This window comes from Benincasa hispida, chromosome 2 (genome assembly GCF_009727055.1).
Source record: "Benincasa hispida cultivar B227 chromosome 2, ASM972705v1, whole genome shotgun sequence".
Classification (NCBI taxonomy): Eukaryota; Viridiplantae; Streptophyta; class Magnoliopsida; order Cucurbitales; family Cucurbitaceae; genus Benincasa; species Benincasa hispida.
Genome location: NC_052350.1, coordinates 46,883,749 through 46,889,615, shown reverse-complemented (window position 1 = coordinate 46,889,615; position 5,867 = coordinate 46,883,749).

Sequence of the window (5,867 nt, the reverse complement as noted above, 5' to 3'; positions counted from 1 at the left end):
CACATGTTATAGACTCACTTAGGACTCAAACTTATACATAAACTTTCCCTTTCTTCCCAAAATCTTATGCTCTAATACCAACTTGTCACACTCCGCCCCAAATTACCTTTTTAAACCTGGAAGAGAATTTGATTGCAACAGTTACCAACCCTTTTGCTGGCACTTACCGCTTAATTAACCTATTTAACTTGTCTTAGACCTTGGTTTACATACATTTTCAAGTTCGTACTGAACATAACAACCAGAACTTATCACATTTATCTCATAGGGTTTTACAGACTATACATATATATACAACTTATGCACATTACAACTTAGTGAGCCCAACATACAACACTAGTCCCCGTATGACAGACACATGTGTACTAAAAATTACAGAGTCATCAATCAAGCTTCCTTCAACCTGTGTCTTTGAGTGGCACAACAGTAGCAGAGACGTCTTCTGGGGAGTGACCGCTACCTGGGGGAGGAGAGGGGAGGGGGGAGGAGAACATTTTGAAAACATGAGTTAGAAGCCCAATGAGTGACTAACTTTTAAAACATAAGCATCATACATAAAATTGAAAATAATACTGGAAGCTTTAACTAGAAACATAAACAACATTCATATTAAACATTATAACATAGCCGATCATATCTGTACATAGTTGGACTATTCCTTAGTTGAGAGTGGCCCTTTTGCTCAACTCCCAATATTTATACTTACATACTTAGCCTCTTATCTGAGAGTGAATCCTCTTGTCCAACTCTCCATACTACTCTAGGTTAAGGTGTGTCGCCTTTGTCCACTACCTTCTATCCTCATACTATACCAGGTTAAGGTGTGTCTCCTTTGTCCATCACCTTACCTCGTATTTCCCTAGAATAGGGTGTGTCACCTTTGTTCATCACCTTTCTCCTAGTCTTAGCTATCCTGGACGTAGACTAGATCCTATCATTAGAACTCATATCTAGGACTGAGCTCCAGTACCTTCACATTTAGTTCTTCAGTACTGAGCTATTCATACTAAACTCTATCTAGGACTGAGCTCTAATACCTTCACATTTAGTCCTTCAATACTGAGCTATACATACTAAACTCATATCTAGGACTGAGCTCCTATACCTTCACATTTAGTCCTTCAATACTGAGCTATTCATATATTTTAAGGCACATTCTTATCTCTATATGACTTAGTTGCCCTAAAGCATTCAACACTAACGCATTCTTCATGATCATTGAAGTACATATTTAGTAGCATTTTAAGTCAATGCATAAACATGTCATTAAAGAGAGATGTGTTACTTTGGAAACTATTTGAAATTAGTTGTCATAAATAGCTTTCAGTAAATATGAATTGCTAAATCATTCATAAAATATTTGCAAATCATTTAAAGCATTTAAAGCATTTAAAGTCACTCACCGTCTTTGGCAATCCTCCTAAAGTACCCCTCATCTGATGTCAAACCTGTGGACATCACAACACATTCTATCTATTAGCATTGGCCCCCTTTTGGGACTAACATTTCATAAACTACTAGCTTATATTGCCTTAGTGTGCAGCCTTACCTTCCAACGCCAAGTATTAGTAAATGTTTGAGTACTTAGCCAAATTCTTAAGCCTTAACTTGACTAGGCGGCAATACCTTCCTATCGCACATCATCATGCATTCATGTCTTGCCTTAGGCGTTCCATAAGTTGCACTTAAATGCACGGTCTACCTCCTATGCATCCAAGATTTTATCTCACGCCTATACAACCTATCACATGGCCCAATGCCTAGCTAGCTCTTGTGTCAATCGTTCAACCTATGTGTCCAAATTGTGGCATATCAACACATGTCTCATGCGCTTGTCCAGTCGCACGCTAACACAGCTCATTGCAACCTGATGCCTAATGCCTCGCGCGCTTGCCTGCACGGTCCAATGCTTCTTAGTGCACCCTTGTGCCAACTCGTCCCTTGCACGTAACTTAGCCCTCAATGCACGTGTTCACCAGTATCACCGTCTGACCCTTCAAGCTGCTTGCTTGTTCAACCCAAGCAGGTTTCTACTTGTTCAAGATTTCCATATTCAACTCACAGTTTGCATAACTAATTTTTCAGGCCTTTGAAATTTCCTGCTACAAACTTGCTCTAAAATTCTTAGCAAGCTTACCTTAAAATCTCAGCTCAGAACTCTTCGTGGTTTGGCCAAAATCTTCAAATCAACAAGACTTACCCAAGCTTTGGAGTCTCCAATCTCCAACCCAACTCCTATGGAATTTCCTTCCGGCAACCCAACCTCAGCAATTAGACACACTCAGGGTTTGAATGGCTTTAGAATCACTCCATTTGCACGAGTGAATTGTTCAAACCTTCTCTTTAAAGTTAGGCTTCTCCTTTTATACTAGCAGTTGCATGCTATCCCTTAATTGTTAAGTTGTCACCTCATCCTTAAAGAGATAACAACAATCCTAAGCATGACAGCTGGCTTAACTAAATGATGTTTTAAGCTGATTATGCTCCCTAATTACCAACACAAACCTTTGCCTTCAGCATGATAAACGTGTAGCTCATCTTGAGGCTGTCGCGTCCCTCCTATGATCGTATGTTTTTAGATCAACTCATGTTCTAGCCCATGCATAGTTTAGTCTTAACGCATCATCAACCAGGCGTTAACCCTTCCTCAATGCATAACTAGGCTTGGCCAACACAACACAATCTCAACTGGTTTGACCAACTAGTCCATGCATCCAATATGTCTCTCATGACCAACGTACAACCCAAATGGCCTCATTCTCCTTCCCACTCTTAGCCTCATAGTTGCTGCATACTTCATAGGCCAATGCATAGTATCCTCATCGCATGGTCCTACAGGCCTTGGCATCGCATGAGCATCGCACAGTCTTGTCAATGCACATCGCATACCTCATCGCATGCTTCCTAACTTCATCGCATAGCTCCAGTGCACATCGTGTACCCTGCGCCTTGCGTTCATCGTTTTGCGCCCAATCTTGTGCTCAACATCTACACCCCTTTCAACTCCTAGCCTGCCGTTAACACCTTCCTTCAAGCCCACCATGCGCCCAATAATCCTCAAGAGGACTTGGTTGCCGTATACTCTACTCCAAGCCTCAGGCCATTAATGCCTCGCTTAGCACACTTAGCCGCATGCCACACTAACCTTGACAACTCTTATTTGTCGTTCACCATAACCTTGACAAGGTCCATGCATCAACCCACGCATCCTAACATTTAATGGCTGACACTTAGCCTTCAAATGGCCCACCTAACCTCAAAGAGCAAAGCCATCGCCCATTGTTCTTACCTCAACGCTTAACGTAAGGCCAACACCCATGGCAACACTTAGCCAAATTTCTCTCTTGCTAAGCTATCTAAAACTCACCCAAGACTAGGTCTTCCAATACTTAGAATTTTCTTCCTCCATTTTCCTACTTTCTTTACTTCCTTTCACAACTTTACTTTAACATAACCTTAGTCTTTGTTTAGCATGCCTATTACTCACTTATGTAGGAAAAATGGAGTACAGGGTTTACAATCACTTAGCCAAATTTCTCTCTTGCTAAGCTATCTAAAACTCACCCGAGACTAGGTCTTCCAATACTAAGAATTCTCTTCCTCCATCTTCCTACTTTCTTTACTTCCTTTCACAACTTTACTTTAACATAACCTTAGTCTTTGCTTAGCATGCCTATTAATCACTTATGTAGGGAAAATGGAGTACGAAGGTTTACAACATACATCCCAACAAGAAATACGTTAGACTCACCTTCAAGCGACGAAGATCAACAACGATTCTTAACGTGATGACGGTAGGTTGATGAACGGCTACAGGCGAACACCGACGATTGTTTTAAAGTATTACAAATTATTTGATCCTGATCGTTCATGTGGAGATATGTGAGCGGGGGTATTCTATAAAAAGAGTTTGTATAAGATTAGACCATGAAATAAATAGTCTCTCTGTCGTTGACATCATGAGTTCAAGTTCTCCTTCTGATCCCCTTTTCTCCTTCGTTGCCGACCACATCGACATCCTCTACTTCGATCTTTTTTGACTGGAATAAAAAATGCTTAGTTGGGCATTAAGTTATGCATGGGAATAAAGTGTTCTCAAGAAAATATTTTAAAACCTAAAACCAAACATGGGTTTGGGATGCCCAAGCCCATTCCCACGCACTAAACCTTTCAACCAAATGGGCCATTAGTCTTAGTTTGGGTTGTTGTAGCTTTTAAAATAATTATTGTCAATTTTGCTTTTTAAAAAATCTATTGAGAGATAAAATAAACAGTATTTGGTAAATTTTAATTTTAAATTAGAAAAACTAATTATGGTGTTATATAAATTAATGCTAATTGGTGTAATTTAATTATATGAACTATAGTAGGTTGTTTTAATTAACATTGATAACTAATTGATAATTTATGTATATTAAAATTTTATATTATCTGAATCTCAACTAATTTTTGTTTAATCTAAATTATTTGATAAAATTTTTTTAAAAAATAATTGTTATAAAAAATTGAATCAATTAAAATTTAAAAATATTATGAAAAATATATTAATATAGAAGAATATTATTATTCTATATTTGTTCAAGGTCGATATTCAAAAATAGAAAAATAAATGAAACTATTTACACAAATAGCCAAATTTAATTATTTTAAACTTATATCAGTTTCTATTATTGATAGACTTCTATCAGCTTCTATTAATCATAAATTTCTATGATTGAATGTGATAGAAAACTATCTGTGTCTATGAGTATTTTCTTTTTGCTATTTCTGTAAATAATTTGACATTTTTTTTATCTATGAAAAATTTCTTTTATTTAAATGGTTAAGAAATTAACAAATTTTTAGAAAAACTGAACCTAAAAATTACTACTATCGGCCTTCACATGTTAGTTATAATTTCAAAATAATTATCTATTAATTAATAATTTGATTGTTAACAAATACAGAAGACGATTAAGATTCCCCAAAATCATTTTTTCAATTACAAACCCAATACTAGGGAAAAATTAAAGTAGACACTTTATCATCACAAACCACCTCTATATATTTTCCAAATTCCATAGTCTGAAAATACATTTTTTTTTAAAACAAAAATATATTAGATCTACGTTTGACATTGGGTTAGTTGTGTTAAAAAGCCATTTGAAAAAAAACTTATTATTTTCTAAGTTTGGTAAAAATCATTTTTAAAAACATGTAAAAAGATCAATTTTAATTTTTTTAAAATAATGTTATTTTAATATTTATTGACAAAAATAGGGTGTGAAATTGTGGACGGGATCCACGAGTTTTGAGTCAGCACATAAATCGTGTAACCCGTCCATGATTTAAAACTATTTTTTTTTTCACATTTTCCCCCAACTTCTTTCTTCTTTTATTTTTTTTTTTAGCATTTTTGCATTTTGGAGAATCTTTGACTGTGGAATTCAAATTTTCAAAGACCTACGGTAAAATAAAAATTGAATCAAATTTCTAGTCACGAATTAAGGCTAAATTTTTTTTATCTAAATCTATTTTTTTCACATTTTCCCCCAACTTCTGTTTCTTCTTTTACTTTTTAGTGTTTTTTTGCATTTTCGGAGAATCTTTTATTGTGAAATTCAAATTTTTAAAGGCCTACGGTAAAATAAAAATTGAATCAAATTTTTAGCCACGAATAATTCTAAATCTATTTTTTTCACATTTTCCCCCAACTTCGGTCTTCTTGAAATTAAAATTTTTAAAAGCCTACGATAAAATAAAAATTGAATCAAATTTCTAGCACAAATTAAGACAAAATCTTTTTTTTTTCACATTTTCCCCAACTTTTGTCTTCTTGTTTTATTTTTTAGTTTTTTTTTTTTGTATTTTTGGAGAATTTTTTTTTA